The following is a 17,890-nucleotide window of genomic DNA, read 5'->3' on the forward strand; positions in this document are numbered from 1 at the left end:
GGACACCGCACATTCCAACGGGACACCGCGCATTCCAACGGGACACCGCACATTCCAATGGGACACCGCACATTCCAATGGGACACCGCACATTCCAATGGGACACCGCACATTCCAATGGGACACCGCACATTCCAACGGGACACCGCACATTCCAATGGGACACCGCACATTCCAACGGGACACCGCACATTCCAATGGGACACCGCACATTCCAATGGGGACACCGCACATTCCAATGGGGACACCGCACATCCCCATAGGGGACACCGCACATTCCAATGGGACACCGCACATTCCCATAGGGGACACCGCACATTCCAATGGGACACCGCACATTCCAATGGGACACCGCGCATTCCAATGGGACACCGCACATTCCAATGGGACACCGCGCATTCCCATAGGGGACACCGCACATTCCAATGGAACACCGCACATTCCAATGGGACACCGCGCATTCCCATAGGGGACACCGCACATTCCAATGGGACACCGCACATTCCAATGGGGACACCGCACATTCCCATAGGGAACACCGCACATTCCAATGGGACACCGCACATTCCAAGGGGGACACCGCACATTCCAATGGGACACCGCACATTCCAAGGGGGACACCGCACATTCCAATGGAACACCGCACATTCCAATGGGAACTCCGCACATTCCAATGGGAACTCCGCACATTCCCGGTGTCCCCAGGCAGCACAGGTGTCCCCGCAGTTCTCACCGCTCCGCCCGCACCTGCCCGGGCGGCCGCGGCTCCCAGCCCATGCCCTGTGGATGGGTTCGTGCCGGGAGCCGGTGGGATCCTGCTGCCACCTGCTGCCACCGTGTCACACACACAGGAGCCCACACACTGCCACCTGCTGCCACCGTGTCACACACACAGGAGCCCACACACCTGCCCTGGCAGCCCACAACTGCAAGGAATGAGAACAGCGTGAGGAAAGAAAAGAATGGTGATCACTGTATATGTTTAGGTTAGATTATGAGGAATCTTCTCCTTTCCTACTGCAAAAATGAACCCAATTTGTGCTTTACTGACTTTGCACGTTTACACTCAAAATTTCAAAGGGACTATTTAGGCAATCCTACATTAACATTATTTTGCTGCACAAATAAACTTGGATCTTTGTATGTGCAGTCTTTGAAAAACCTTGCCTTTCTTCCTACAGAAACTTGTACTTGTGGCCCAATCCTCCACACATGCACACCAGTGTGCTTCAGTGGATGACAGCAGAGAAAAGTGTGGGACGGGCTCGGCACAGGCACACCAGGCAGAAGCCAGAGAGAGGGATATAGGGAAGCCAGAGCCAAGGAAGCAGCAAGAATGGCATCCAAGGACTCTCTTTTAGTTGTTTTATTTCTTGTCCTAGTCCCCAGCCAATGCAAGCCCAGATAATGGCAGGAAGTAGCTAAATGGCAGAGTTTAGCCTCACATAGCTCTGGGTGCCACCAAGCAGAAGCAGCCAAGGCTGGCTGACCTGTGCCTCAGGGAGATGCCAGCCAAGGACATCCTTTAAGGCTTGCCAGGCTGAAAGTCTAAGCATTTGTAACTTCCATTTAAATGAAGTTAATGCTTGTCAAAACATGCAAATATAGTCATAAGCATTCTCTCTTATTTGCATTATGGAATTTCTGCTCTTAAAAGTAACAACAGGCAATGGGCTGCTAAGGAATGATAAGAATATCATGGTGCCTGCCACAGCCACAGGACTGCACCAGGAATAAATGGCTTTATTGAATGAGACATCTGAGACTCTGCCATGGGAAATCTGGTCTGACTGCGTGTGAGGGGTGTGGAGGAGCAACCCACGGGCTCACTGGAGCCACTGTTGGGAAGGGGCCTCGGTACCAGCAGTAAAATCTCTGGCACTGGATGTGTGAGAGTCAGAGGGTCTCATTAGTCAGACTGGGAAATTTCCTTAACAGGCTTTTGTTCCCCCAGTGCACACAGCCCACTAGTCCTCTCCTTGTCCAGCTCTGAAAGATCCTCACGAAGAGGAAAAACTGGAAAAACCTACCACTAGAATAGGTTTGATGGCTCCTATCCAAGCTGATGGGACTCCACTGATCTGGATCATCAGGTCAGTATCAGTGTTTTATAATCCAGCTAAGGTGTCCCTACAACCTCAGCCAACAGCCCTGTCTTATTCCAGGTGGTGAAAAGAACAGAGACTGGCTTCCTTCCTTTGCTAGGGCTAGAGGACAGCTGGCAGTAGGTGCCCTGGTTCTCTCTTTTTGTGTTCCACAGCACGTCCAGCCATATCACAAGGCCCTGCAAGCAGGAGACAGATTCCCTGACAGCTGTTCTTTGGGTGCTGATTTCCCTAAACTACAGCCATAAAGTACCTTGAGCTCCCTTGGGTTCCACCTGCAGCTCTATCCTTTGTTTCCCCAGAGAAGGAGGGTGTTACAGTGATCAGTAACTTCCATGCAAACCTTCCCTTTGCAGGATCTCTGCAGATTCTCCCTGCTGTAATAATATTAGGAAGCATCGCAGACACTCCCTGCCTCCCAGCAATGTTAGAAGTGCTCCTCCTCTATCAGAGACAGAAACCAGCCCTGCTGCAAGAAATTGAGGTGACTGTGGCTCATGCAGGAGCAAGAAGTGAAGTGGTTTTATCTGAGTTCATTGACCCTGAGGACTGGCTGGGCTGGGTACAGGCTCTTTGAATGATCATCTCTAAAGGGCTATTTCCCTTAGAGGAGAGGAGAGCCCTGTGCAGGAAATTCCCTCCCTTTCAGAAAGAAAAACATTAGTAGTACACTAAAAGCATGCTTTTCTTTATGGATAGAATGTATTATCTTAATCTGCTGGACTGAGTCATAGGTTGCTAAGTGTTCTTGGCACCCCTATCTGTGGGTATAGCTCCATGCTTTAATTACAGTGATTTGCACTGGCAAGGATGGCTGGTGGGGCTGGAATGGGGCATTAGTCACAGTGGGAAAATAGCACTCTGAGAAGTGATCATCTCTTGCACATTTTGTGGAGCATGCATGGAACTTCACTGCCACTTTTCAGTGGGAGGCCTCCAAACCAAGCTGCCTTACAGTATGCAGAGCCTTTTGCATAAATCCAACCAAATTTGAAATGCAAATACCTGAAATAGGATTTATATAAAATAGAAGCATAGGAATTTACAAGCTGAGTATCTCTGAAACAGGAAGAGCTAAATATAGAGATCTAGATAGAGCTTTTAAACTTAAAATCTTGTTTCAGGTGCTAGGCATAGATTAATACCCCTCCATATGGGTAACGGAGTTTATGCAAAGCCAGTGATTCAATAACACCCATTAAGCAGAACTGGCATTTCACATTAGGAATGAGACAGTCAAAACAACCATTATGTGCCCTTCTCCTAAATTATTCTGCAAGATCTGTGGGACCAGGGCTAGGCCTATGCTGATTCCAGACCAGTACTTGCATGGTAAGAAAAGAACCTGAGATCAGAGGGAAGAAACAAGATGAGCCATTTTTGAAGCATTAGAGACATGCTTGGCTAAAGCAAATGCAGGAGAATCATTCCCAGTGGCAGTCAGTGAAACTCAGGGCTAGTGCTCCTTACTTTGAGTGAACAGAATTATACGTAGAAATCTTCTCAAACCCAGTTTAAACCTAGTTTAAAGCCCCTTCAATCATCTGGCAAGTCCTAAACCAAAAATAATTATTCCCTTCTTTGTCAGATAGACCCCATCAGCCCCGAGCAGACCAGGCCAGAGTGAATCCCACGGTCTGAGTACCAACCCTGACTACAACACCATTGCTGTAATCACTTGCTGACCTACCACATTTGTTGGCTTTAGTCAGGTGGAGGTGATACTCATTTATGGCTGCATTTCACACAGACACTGATCTGCTGAGATGGATAAAAGCTTCCCATTACAGCTGATGCAGAAGGGCAACACAGGTCAGCATGTCTCTATGAAAGGCAGGTCCTGCTAGACCTACCTTATCTCCTCCTGTGACATGAGGACCCACTGGGTGAATGAAGGAACAGCTGAGGATTTTGTCTCCCTGGACCCATTCAGTCTTCTCCTGTCTCAAGTAACAAGTGAACTGGACAAGAGGAAGCAGCTTCAAGTTGCACCAGAGAAGGCTTAGATTGGATATTGGGAAAAAATTCTCCACTAAAAGGGTGGTCAGGCATTGGAACCAGCTGACCAGGGCAGGGGTGGAGTCACAATTGCTAGAGGGATTTAAAAGAGGTGTGGATACGGCACCTGGGGACTGGGCTCACTGAGGGCCTTGGCAGTGCCGGCAGAATGGCTGGACTTGATGATCATCTTAAAGTTCTTTTACAACCTAAATGACTTCATGATTCTATCCAACCACACGGGATGAATTCCACCTGGGGTTTTCCAAAGCACTGCATGTAGTGAGTCTGTGATCCTCCTTTGTGAACTGTGCTGTGGAGAGCCCGGCTGGAATGAGAAGTGTTGCCAAAATAATTCTGTAATGCTATGAATGGCTGTACAAGTTACACACATACTGAGCTAAACTAATTTCTGCTGTACCTGACCTGTAGTTGAGGAATGCTGGTTCCTGGACTGGGAATAGCTTGTTTATTGGATCTATAAAATACTGTTAAACCTTAAACAGTCCAGTGAGTTCCTCTGACTTGAGTTCTCTTTCCTCGAAAAGGTTTTCTTTCTAACTGGAGTTATTGATCACTTTGACTTTAGACAGGAAATCATCACTGTGTTAGCAATCACCAAAATTGTCTTTAGTCCTAAACTACTAAACCTTGTGCTCTGTTTCCAAGCCTTGGAATAAATAGCTCCTCCCAAGCATTATCTCTCAATACAGTGCCAGAGGCAAGAGAAATACAGATTTGTTTGGTAATAATACCAACATCTTGTCAAATGCTGCAATGCCTTGTAATATAAGGGGTGAAATCTATTGATGTCAGCACCATGTAGCATAGTGCCCAAAACTGTCTGTGGATGCCCTGGTGTGCTGCCAGCTTGCAGGACACAGCTGCTTGGATTTGATTCTGATGCTGTATGCAAAACCAGAACCAAACAAAAGAGTTGTGCAAATCTGCCAGCAGCATCAAAGCAGCTCTCAGGGTTTCTGATGAGTGTCACAAATCTAAATCAAGAAGATACTTGATGGCTTGATTTTTATTTTTTTTGTTGTAGGCAATAACGTCTCGAAAGTTTTAACACACCTTTACAAACTGTGATGCTGTCTGTCCAAGGTGAATTTAACAGGCAGCTGGAGCATAAGGGATAATCAAATTGGTTGTTTCCCTGGCAAATAAAACCATGCTGAGAACAGATTTCCTGATAGCTTGATAGCTCATCAGAGGAGAGCAAGGGTTCTCAGTTTGAGGAACCAGGATAGCAGCAGGGCTGCAGACCATGGCTAGGAGGGGATGGAGCTCATATGTGTCCAGCTTTATTGCTGTGCACACACACACACAGCTCCCCTTGGGGAAATCACTGTCTTAAAGGAGGGACATGCTACAACACCTCACACCCCTGAAGATGGAAGCTGCTGGTTTCTGCTCATGGCACAAGCTCTCCGTGGAAGTTACCAGCTTGATTCTGGCTAGTGCCTGGAACGTGTCCAGTTCCTCACTGTGCCAAGACTGAAAGGACAAAGGAGGGGAACATCTCTTGCACATGGAAAGAACAGAGTTTTCCAGCAGGGCCTGCCTGTTTGTAAGACTACATATTTTCAGCAATCCCACTGAAGAGTTTTGCTCTAACTTAACCAAACACAACTCTGAATCCATGAAATTTGCACTGAAAGCATCCCACTTGAAAAATGTGTGATTGAGGCACTAATGAAGTGCCCTCTTGAGCTGCAGCCTAATTTGTGGAGAACAAGAATCCATGAAGAATGGCTTAGCTTTCACAAAAACCTTCAAGACCTCAAGAGTAATTTGAAATTTGCAGAGCAATTTAGGAGAATGTTACTTGCAGGATTTGACTGCCTCAGCAAGACACCACAGTATCAACACTAAGCTCAGAGGCTCGTAAGGAGCCCAGGTTCAGTTTGGCTGCCTGGTGCTGCCTCTGCCTGCATTGAGGACCAGTATTGGCCAGGTCTGTGTAGTTCAAAGAGCAATAATAATAATGATGTTTTAAAGATGTGTCCTAACAAGATTACTTACCAATTTACAGATTTTCTCAGATTCAGCAAATTGACATTAATTTTCCAGTCTCCATATTGCATCCTCCAGATCTTTAGATGCTGATATGTGACAATTCTTCGTGATTTATCTTAAAGCAGAGCTTTTTCTATGTGTAGTGTAATGAAATAAGTTATACATTAACAGCAAGTGCCCTGGAGTTAAAATTATTTCATGATACCTCTAATGTGATGGTGATGTCTTGAGGCAAAATAAACCCAGTAGGGGAATACACATAAAAGCAATTTCACTTACTTTTATGAAAAGGAAGGATTTTAATGGGACATTTTGTAGGCAGCAAAAATTTCAGGAAAAGAAGAAAAATCTTTGTTTCGTCTAAATGCCACAAAAGCTATTCCCACTACCCAACTGCTTTGACCAAATCTGCTATAGTATTTTCTAATTACTATCCTCATTTCATTTTAGCATCTCAGTAAACAAATGTAAATTCAAGTCAGCAATTAAAAAAATGAAATGTATCATAATATACCACCCCCATTAACAGACAGTAAAGTGTTGTATAATCCAGACTCAACTTTAGCTTTCCTCCAAGAACAAAAATGCCCAGTGTAGCTTCAGACATGGATAACACTAGACAGCACTCTTCATACTTATCTTTTTCCACATATGCATTATTCTAACTCTACCTGTTAGCAAACAGTTCCTTTCCATAGGCTCTGGATTTATAACCCTCAGCAGAGGCTGAATAAGCCAAAGTCAAGACCCCATTAACCTCCCATTTCATGTTCCTCAGGTCTACACAGAAAACCTCAGGAGCCACAATTTGTTTTCTTCTCTTAATTAGCTGATAAAAATTTCAATTTCCACTTGAAATGCTGTGCTATGGAGTTGTAAACATTTATGGGGATGTGAAGAACTGGCCATCAAGAACACTAATGTGCAGATTTTTACACCTTATGTCATTTCCCCCTTGTTGAAGCATCTCTGACACCTCCCTGGCAAAGCCAGGCTGGGGGAGTAGAGAGAGTGGGTGCTTTGTTTGGAGCAGAATGTAAAACAAGTTCAAAACTAAAACACATTTTTTCAAAATTATCAAATGTAATTTCTTACAGTGAAAAGGGCAGTAGGCTCCTGAGCATGAGGGACAGAGGCTCAGACCTGACCTTGGCTCCTCTCAGCTCAGCAGCTTCAATGAGATGTTTGCAGCAAAATTAATCAGCATGAAATAATGAGGCTGTGAGAGGCATCATGTGAGTTCTTTATTTCCTCTTAATTATAATTTAAAAATTTAATGTCAGGAATTTGACAAGGGTTTGAGCAAGTGAAATTATTGCTTCAACAGCAATTAACATCAGGCAGAGAAATGTGCTTTCAACTGGAAACTCCATGTCTTTCCATGGAGATTATTCTTTCACAGGATAGAAAACATGTACTGTAGATTTCCTGACCTTGGGAGATGTATGGATATGAACTTTAGCACAATAGGTAATGTAAAGTCAACCCAAACTGGACATGGACTAGAAGAACCACAGTTTCCTCATTTTGAAGACTAGAAGTTGAGTTATGGGGCAAGGAAGGGCCCAGAGTGGTTCAGAAGTGACATTTTTCACATGAAAATAAAAAGTATATAATTAACACATAAACATCTTCCTCACACAGAAGCGAAGCAAAGAAAATAGAAAGATATAAAAATACTTAGGCACACATACTATCTCATGAAGCTGTTCTGGTAATTTAGCCTTTTCTTTTTAAATTGCACGCATAGCTGTTGTTGAAACACAGTTCATTCGTAAGAAGGGTAAAATAATTGACTGAGATAACTTGAGAAGAAACTAGAAATCCTGACATTTCATTTAAAATTACATGAAAACTGAGAATAGCCTAATTCATGTGTGGAAAAGCCTTGCCCCTTTTAAAACATCCTTTCCTCGGAGTCTGCTGCGTTCTGCCAGAGGAGGTCAGCAGCACCCAGCTGGAGCTTCCCACTGCATCCACCAGGAGCAGCACAAAGGAAACTCCCTCCTGCCCGTTCATCCTAAATATTTCAGATCACTGCTGTATTATCCAGACCCATCAACACTCGGGCTGCAGGAAGCACAGCTCTGCAGCTCGTGGCACCGACCACATGGGAGAGCAGTAATTCTCACACACTTAAACACCCTTAAAAATGCTTCATTTTATTCCAATTCTCTGTGATTTTGATCCTGCCAGAGCATGGTGCTGGCGGCGAGAGGAAACGCAGGTTTTGCTGTTGTTTGAGGGGAGCAGCAGGGTACAGCTGCTGTACATTTTAGCAATGTGTATTTGCATTTTACCAGCTGAGTGCAGTTAAAGAGCTGTTTGTGTTGTGCCTTACAAACCTGATTATTTTACATCATCAGGCATCGTCTTAAAAGCCTTTTCCGTTTACCACCTACTGCTCCTCCTGTTAGCAAATGTAACACAGACTGAGAATTATGAGCCACACAAGAAGATTTTATATGGCTACAGCCCACCCAATGTCTGTCTTCTCCAAAAGCAGATGGAATTTCCCACTGGCAAGCCAAATCCACCAAGCCAAATGCCTCCCAGAGTCCCTGCATGTACCAGCACAGCCACTGCCTTGGGCTGCCCTTGCAGCTCACACCACTGCTGCATGTGCTGAAAGATGCTTTCAGCAGGGTCAGCTTTTACCTGGGGCTGCAGAAATGGCACAAGACTGACTGCAAAGACTGAATAACATCTGCCACGAGAATTTAGGCTCCTGACACCTACGAATGCTTTTCAAAATGTTTACTAAAATCCTGCCTGTAGAGCATCATCTCAGAGCTGAGATTTACCCCACGGAGAAATAATTTGCCCCACGAGGCAGAAACCTTCCCACCCTGCCTGTCTGACATAACAAAACATAGCCTGCTCAGGTGTCACATGAATTCAAGAGGGACAAAGTGAATCTCTCCACCTTCCCATACCATGTTCACCATGTTAACTCCCATCCTTTGCTGATTCCCATGACGCTGATGAACACAAATGTTTAGTGATTAGCCCAAAGTGCCTCCCTGTTCCCTGAAGCTCACTCTGGTTTATGCCCCTGACAATAATAAAAAATATTTTTGCTGTACATTATTTTCCACGGCACAAAGCCATAGATGTACCCTTGTTAGAGGCAAGCAGTTGCTTTTGAAGGATACTGCTTTCTACTGTTCAGACCAAGTGATGTGCAACATATTCAAAGTATTATCACCAAACACAGGATGCCAAACTGCTGCACAGTCTTGAGGATTTTCTTTTGAAGCATTAGCCAAAGAATTAAGCAAGAAAATGCAGAGTGGGTTATTCAAATGTTAGTGGAAAACCAAAATATGTGGTGGGCAGGTTGCGGAATACCACTGGAACAGTAAAATACAAAGGGTTTGACAGTTCCCTGCTGACAATATGGGTGGCACTTTAGGAGGGAGAAGAGGGTGCTCTGCCTCCCTGCATTTACCAAATAAAGAGTGCAAAAAAAAACCCGTCAGAGACGACACACACACAGTAGGAGATCTCAGAGCTAGAAAGGAAACGACATGATGTATGCAGATTAGTATTTGCCAGCTTCACAATAAATGGGTTTTCAGAAGGGATTCGACTAATGAGTAAGTGAAACTTCTCTTAGCAAAAGGAGCTAATACCTAAAAAGTAAGACTTTAGTACTTTTTAAAGCACAGAATTCTTTTTAGTTATTTCTTTGTAAAGTCTTTGCCATTTTTGGTGCCAGTCCGCCCCTGTGGGGCACTCTCCACACTGGCTGCACTCAGGCAGGTGAAGCTGAGGGGGCAGAGCACTGGGGCCAAGGGGCAAAGCTGGCCCAGGAAGGAGAATTACACTCTGCAGTAGCCCACGAGCAGGCAGAGCCCAGGGACAGTTGCCTTGTAACTGCACTGCACAGCATCTCCCCAAACTAGAGAGAATAAAGCACTGTTTAACTATCTGATTTATGGGACAGCATCATTTGTAAAGCTCAGGGGACTGTAAACGAGCAATGTGTTTGCACCATACGGGAGTAGAGCATCATGGTCTCACAGCTCAGTTTAGTTCCTCCCACTTCTCATTGTCATTTTTTCTTTTAATATCCAACTTCCCCTGCATACAGCAAGGCTAATAGCATGACAGGCTTTTCTGCTAATCTTTGATCACAACAAATAATTATGTCTAATTATCTCCTCCTAGAAGCAAGAACAGGTTCTGCTCATTTACAGGTGGGCTATGGGCTTTGTTAGAGTTGTTAGTTATTTGTTAGTCTGTTCTCTTTTGGAAAGGGCATAGTTGCAGAGAATTTCAAGGCAGGTGGAGTCTAATTTAGCCTAACGTAAGGGATCCAATTTCAGCCCTACATGTATTTCCCCAGTGAAAAAATGCTCGCCTGGAGAACTTTCCCTTCACACCAACAGAAATCCACTCACATGTGTCTGGACAACTAATTTGGTTGTGTTCACCAAAGCAGTAACAAATACTAAATCACAACAGGCTGTCACTGTGGCTGGACTATCCTGCTGGATATTGCATGAGGCACAGTTACTTCAGTGCCACATTAGGTGGACTCCCAGTAGCAGGAGGTGGACCAGACCATGCCAACACCACCTTCAGAGTCTGCAAGAGCTAGCAAAAAGCTGAGCTAAGGTCTGCTGAGAAAACATGGCCAGGTTTCACCTGGGCAGGGGAACTCCACAGCCTGTCCCGACTTGGTGAGTTTTATCAGTGTGAGGCAGCAGACGAGAGCTGTTCCACCAGAGACAGGAGCTTCCCTTGTCACCTACCTGCATCCCCTGTGGTCAACTCTGTTATGCCCAGAGCAGCAGCAGGCAGGTTACCAGAGTTTTATGGCAGATACCTTTTTCCATATCTCACAGTCATTAAAAGGTCGGCTGGCTGCAAATCCTGTGTCTCAGAAAGTCTGGACATGGACGCAACTGTCCCAGGAGCCTGAGGTGGGAAAAAAACCTAGGATAACAAAATGTTCAGAGAAGGAAGTTCCAGCCCATTTCCTCCATCTTCTGGGACAAGAAAGCCATGCTCTGCAGCATTCGTAAACCTCACAGTCAAGCACTAAAACTCTGTGAAACTCAACTTCTCATACTCCCATTGCATCTTGCTTTTCCTCCTACACCTGGGGGTGGGAAAGCAAAGGGACAAGTACATGAGGAAGGAGCATCAGTCGCTGGAAGCAGTAAACAGTGGAGTTTTATCAGTTAAAGGAGGGCAATGGCAACTACTCAGCAGCACACAGGGGGGCACGGTGCTTTAACTGCAAACCATGCAGTGCACATGGCTGTTTCAGGAAGAAGCTTTGAAAGCTCCTCTGTGAAGCTTGAATGGTGGCTCGAGATGGCTCCTGCATGAAGCAGCATTTGGATTCTTCAAATAAAAGATCAGCATAAGATTTTCTCTTTTACTACGTGAAGTTAAATCCCCTTCTATGTTTAACTCTGGCATAGATCAGTATCATTTTCAGTCATAGCTGTAGAAAGACACCACATGAAAGATCAGGAAAAATCAAGAAACTGGGGCTCCAAAAGACACACTTCTCTAAATCAAACTCCTTTGGCAAGAAACCTGTAAAGTTCAGGAATGATCTGAATGACAATTTTATGTCTTAAACTGTAAAATACATCATCTATTTTTCAAAACAATAAATGCTGTGCTACTGAAATCTGGTCAGCTAATGGCTCTCAAGCATGTTCCTGCTGTCCAGTGTACCAACCTCGTGCTCCCCTAGTGGCTGTGAAGGCCACAAGTGGGAGGAGATGAATTTTCCCCCTGCTGTCATTATTGCCTCCACTAAGAAAGATGCCGAGCACGAGTACAACATCCATTTTCCAACATAGATTGGATTTACACTGCCAGCTTATTTTTCATAACTCACTAATGAATAATAAGAGGGAAGGACAGGCAGAGAGCACATAGTATCAAACACTCCTGTAGGTGACTGTCAGTATTGACTTTTCTCAAGATAAAGTGCACTCCATATGTGACTGTACACAGAGCATCAGCTTGCAGCTAGAAGCAGGGCTTCTATTTATTGGCCACAATAAATGCAGCCCTGGACATAGGGAGGGTCCTGCAACTCTCACTCAAACTCACGTTGATGACAAGAGTGCTCAGAGGTTTCAGGCTTGTGAAAATCTGGGTTCAGTGTGTCTCAACTAAAATTAATCAACTGCCCCACACCAAAATCTAAGAGAGTTTGCTTTAAACCTGCTTAGTCATAACTGCTACCCATTGCTATCAGCAACCAAAGGATGATACAGTCAGTATGAAACCCGCTGTGAAAATAGATGGAAAATTCAGAAAACAGAAAACCTGGATATCTGAATTATTTACTGAAATCTGTTTCTGTTTCACTGATTTGTTGCACCCAGAGGAGAGTGGGAGGAAGGACCACTAGAGCAAGGCTGTTCCATGTGTGCAGCACATGGAGCACATGCTGAAGGATCACTCCATGCCCTCAGTGAGTGCACAGTAATTAGGGGAAGGCAGCATGTGCCTGTGCTAATTGTGGCAGCCAGCTGGGCCATCGTGTTTCCCTGCTGTTCCTGCAGCCACTGGCACTGGCAGCCCAGGGAAGCCTGGTCGTGTACGAAATGAAGCTCTTGATACAGGTTGCTGTTTTCAAAGACATTTAAAAATGAAGTCCCCATCAGAGAAAATACAATTTATTTCCTCCCTTAAAGTGGGCAAACCTTTTTCATTAAGACATGGGCATTGATGCCATCTTGCAAGCATGGCTCAGAATCCAAACTGGGCTCTTAATTGTTTCAGAAAGGCTGGAAGGGATGGAACTATATTAAAAATATCTATTGGATGTAGCACCAAAGTAGTCTCTTGCAGTCTAGCAGTGGGGGATGCATCTTTGGTCCTGTTGTAGAATTAAAAAAAAACAGAGCTCCTTAAAGAAAAAAGCCTGTATTTCTAGGTAAACAGCTGCAGAATGAAATCAAACTCTAATGGCAAATGTGAAAGAAATAACAAGGATCGACCATTCTTGGTTTGCAGATGAAAATGCTTTTTGCTCAGTGATGATATTTCACATTTTGTGTCTTTTTGTCTTAACTAAGTGACTAAAAGCCAGCAAGAGAAGTCCTGTCCCACAGAGCTGGGCTGTCCCTGTCCCCATCCCTGCCTCTGTCCCACGGAGCAGAGCTTGGGCACAGGGCAGCTGCTGCAGGGGCACAGCTGAACCCTGCCATGGCACAGAGATCTCATTTCCAAGGCTTTCTGCCAGCACAAACCTCAGCCTGCCAGACAACTCCCTGCAGATCCCCCAGAGCCTCACCAGTGAACACATCCAGGACCTTAAAGAAGACCTGGCTTGAGAACTAGCTGCTGAAGTTTCACTTGCAATTACAATTTGTGCAGAAGGGGTTGAGGACCTTGTGATTGTCATTCATGGCATGTCTTAAAAGCAGCCAAATTAAAATCCTTATCATTAAGGAGCTGATAGCTCCTGTAATTGCAAGCATCTTTCTGTGTTAGGTGGAGGGAGTGGCATGGCACACTGGCAAAGAGAAGCAGATTTGTTCATAAAATAGGAAAACATCTAACCAAAGAGATTTTCCTGAGCCATTAATTCCTTTAAAGAAAGTACTAATTTAAAACAAATTGCTTATATAATTTGTGCTGTCAATATAAGAACATTCTTCTGAGTTAAATCTTTTTGCCATGCACTGCTCTGACTCACCTTCCTGCCTGACCTACAGTGCATCTATTCCTGACTGAAAACAAAAATTTTATCCCTGTGGGATGAGTCACACCTCTCTACTGTCCTTCAGGCTAAACCACGTTTCCCTTTACTTTCCACAGAGTGTATTTTTTAAGAGCTGATGAGCTAAACAATTGGTATGTAGATCCATTTGACAAGAATACTTCAAAAATTAAAATATTCTCATCTCAGGCACTTGTCCCCTATGTGGTGATCATCTCTGTGAAATGATGATCTGTCGCTTGAAGGAGAAAATCCAGGAGGATACAGAGCTAGTGCTGGTTTAAACAGGACTGTTCATATTTTTGAGGGCAGAAAAATAAAATGGAAAGATAAGAGATAATTGCATCATGCACTAAGGGATTGGCAAGTTTCACCAAGCTCATTTTGTGAGTGCAGAGCTAAAATGGGGTGGTTTGCTCTAGGAAGAGGCTGTCCAGGGCACACAGCCAGCCAGGCTGGCATTGACCCTAAAGAGTAGAAAGACTCCAGGGCATTGAGAATAAACTTTCTTTACTAGGAACCCCTGTGGGAAGGAAGAGCAGGTATTTAAATTCTGGCAGTGGCTGCTGGATGTTTCAGCTCACAGCCACATTAACTGTCCCCATATTAGAATAAATCTCTTGAATGAGAGGTCTGAGGTTGGTATTAAACCTTGGTCTGAGCAGTCCTAAGGCTAGCAGAGTCACCTTGTGCAGTCAGAGCACTTACTGATTTTAGTCTTGAGCTGAATTCTCCAAACTGGACGAAGTCTTTGGGTGATGGAGTTCACACGGAGCCAGGGGCTTTGGCTGCTCCCCTGCAGCTCCAGGCTGGCACTGCCCAGCACCTCTGAGCTGTGAGCTCAGCACAGAACAAGCACTGAGTGCAGCTTCTGTCCCAACACCGTGGGGCTCCTGACAGCCCCAGCTGGGCGAGCAGTGCAATACCAAGGCTTGCAGCAGAATCGGCACTACAGCTTCTCAGGGAACAAAGCACAGGGAAGAGAACAGGCAGGATTTTTTAGTACTGTGGGGATGGGATCTGGCTACCCCCACCCACAATCAGCAGTGGCTTTCTTTCCCCTCCCTTTAAGGGGAGTATTAAGGGGAGTATTTAATGTACTCAGAATAGCTGGAATACTTATAGGAGAGACAGACAGCAGGACAAAATATCTATTCACCATTAAGAGTGGGAAATAAAAATAACACAGAGTAACACAATCTGTTTCTTTCTTTTTCCTCATGTTGGCCTGGTGGCAGGCAAAGGCTCAGAGGTACCTGCTGCCCCAGCCACTGCAGGGATGGAGCAAGCACCCAGGCACGTGGCTGATTTCCAGAAGTGTTTTTGCACTGTTAGTGAAACTTTAGGCTCAAACAGCAGCTAAAATGAAATCAAGGCAATAAACTACAATCACTCTGCCAAAAGAGATACCAATGTTAGGTGGGATTCAGCAGAATTTCCGTGTGCTGGGCATGCTTATAGGCTGGAGGGGAATCTTTTATTATTTCACTATTTCTCTTGTTGAAAAGATGCACAGGAAACAGCGAGAGCATGGAGAAATTAGATCTGCTCATCTCTGAGTTTCCTTTCATATTCTTCTAAATGCAAATATCTGAGTTATCACGTTTTCTATATGTCTTGTCTGTGAAATGAAAACAAGGCTTTCTGCAGGTTTTCCCTGTTGATTCTTTTGCTTTCCCTTTTGTTGGAAATGTTTTTGAATGGAAGGTAACAAGATAAGGTGCTGCAGAGAAAGCAGCTAACAGCCATTCATTCTGGGTAGACCAATAAGCACAGACCTAAGCAAAGAGAAAGAAAGGAAATAAGGACAGAGGACCCACTGTACCTGCATTCCTCTCATGTTTAATCCTCCAGTGAACTACAGTGGACATCTGGTACCACTGTGCCAATACTTTGCTTTTAGTGTTGACTGAAAAATTATCAGATTAATCTGATATCTAGGAACTATCAATTAACACTTTGAAATTAGATTTAATTGATAATGCCTTCATTTCTCTGTTGTTTTCTTCCAGACATATCTCCAGAGATCTGAAACCCCTCCCAATTAGAACAAATAATATTCTTCATCTCTTATCTTGCTATACCAGGTGTGTGTGGGGATGGATGTTTTGGCAACATGTTTGTGTTCAGATTGTCACAAATACATCCTGTGCTTGGGACAGCCTGAAGTACATGACTGATGGCCCTGTTCTTTAAAACATGATGAACTCTGTTAAATCAATCAATGGAAGCTACTGTGGCAGAGGAAACAAGGGAGGCTTTTCTTAAAGTGGGCTGTGCACTGCCACTCGATTCTGAAATGTTTGAGTGCTGGTGGAGCAGTGCCAAGGTAACTGCAGAGTCACGCTCAGAGAATTAACAATGGAGCACTAAGGACAAACCCAGAAGATACAAGATGACATATATCATGAAAATATAAATCACACAGACACTTGACTCCATAATGGATTAAATCTTTGAAGTAAAATTATTTAGGAAGCATATGTGAGGGCAGAAGCAGTCTGTTAGCACTGCTGGCTGGCACTGCCTGCTGCAACAGCCTCTCCTCACTATTCTAAGCTAAAACTTTACAAAATGGGAGAAAACATTTCAGCCAATTTTTTTTTTAATTTTTGGAAATTTGGCCATAACAACTCAGTTGGTTTTGTAGGTGAAACTACAGAAAATCACCTGTTTTTCTTGTTTTATTACAATAACTGGAAAACCTCTTTGGTTGCTGAACCTGGGCTTTCCTTTCCCTTGGCTACTGATGTATTTCTCACCACTACACCTGCATTCTCATGATTTACAGCCAGGACCCAGGTTATTTTGTACAGAAACCTTCCACCCTAGCACCACTGTGTTTCAAGTGCTTAACTTGGCCACATTTGTTCTCTGCTAATGAGAAGGACGTGCCTGCATTGGGTGGAAGCTCAAGAAAGCCACTGCCTTTGCTAGAACCAGTGACAGGTAAGGGAAGTGTAAACCACACTCATTATTTAGGTAATACAGCTGCAGCTCACAATGATAATATAATAATATTCCCAATAAAAGCAAGGATAAGGGAAGGCTGAAAGATTGCTGAGTCAGGCCTTTAGGGCACAAACATAGACTGCTCCTTACTTCAGATCCACTGCATCCAGTGTGTCAGGACCGAGCTGCAGACCAACACAGTGGAAATGCCACAGGAATCTATAGATACTATAGATACTATCTACAGCCTTAAAGAAGGACTGCTCAGGAAAGCTGCTGTGAATGTTTTCCTTCAGCATTCAGGCTTTTACATTTGTAAGCCCAGCTGCTCTGCTTCCCTGTCTGCTGGACCCTTCATGGACAGAAGGAACCATCACAGCATGGGGAACATATAAATATGCATCACTTCATCCCTAGGAAGCTAAACCAGCAGATACGTGGTGCCAGAGGAAAGGCAGAAATTTCATCTCCCTTGTTCTCATTGCCTTTTTATGTCAGATGCCAGCGGATTTCCTTGCAGCAGTTCCCTTCAGCTCAAGCCCAAGGAGCGACCTGTGACATGCACTGTGAGAACAGCCTTGGAGAAGTGCCTGAAATCAAAACCCACCTCTGCAAAGGGCCCCCTAAAAAAGCACTCAGTTTTGCACTCTGGCAAATGCTCTTCTGAACCTGTGTGCATACAGCCATGGGATGTGGCCACTTCCCTCGTGCTGCCTGGGGCGAGGAGGAGGAGCCAGCTGAACATCACACTGGGAACCAGGGTAAAGCAAAGTGTACAAAAAGCAAGCCACGAGGTGAGAGACATAAATAACCTTTCTGAAGGTCCATGTTCGCCAATAGCCACAATCTAGTTACTCCTTACATTTGGATAAACAAACCACAGTAAAAAATAATTTCAACATATTTTCAAAATATTGTTCTTTTCTACAACACCACCTAAATGCCATCCATCCAGCAGCACACAAGTTCCTGACAAACAGAAGTCATGCCTGAGGGAGGAAAGGGTCTGCTGGGGGTGAATATCTCCTTCAGCCCAGGACACAACGCAGTGAAGCAGCACTTCACACCCAGGAGCCAGTTTGCCCTGTGGCTCTGCTAAGGCCAGTAA

General features: G+C 44.6%; 1 protein-coding gene across 6 annotated transcripts in view; it reads right to left on the bottom strand.

Annotated features, from left to right (window-relative positions):
- Nucleotides 1–17,890, bottom strand: part of KCNIP1 (potassium voltage-gated channel interacting protein 1) — a 201,458-nt gene that overhangs the window by 70,831 nt on the left and 112,737 nt on the right. The window contains exon 2 of one of the 6 annotated variants that reach the window (XM_088174001.1): nt 10,886–11,051. The exons of the other annotated variants lie outside the window; for them this stretch is intronic. The gene's annotated coding sequence lies outside the window, so the exon portion shown is untranslated. The remainder of the gene's footprint in view (nt 1–10,885; nt 11,052–17,890) is intronic. 6 annotated transcript variants of the gene reach the window in all.

This window comes from Sturnus vulgaris, chromosome 15 (assembly GCF_052056855.1).
Source record: "Sturnus vulgaris isolate bStuVul1 chromosome 15, bStuVul1.hap1, whole genome shotgun sequence".
Taxonomy (NCBI): domain Eukaryota; kingdom Metazoa; phylum Chordata; class Aves; order Passeriformes; family Sturnidae; genus Sturnus; species Sturnus vulgaris.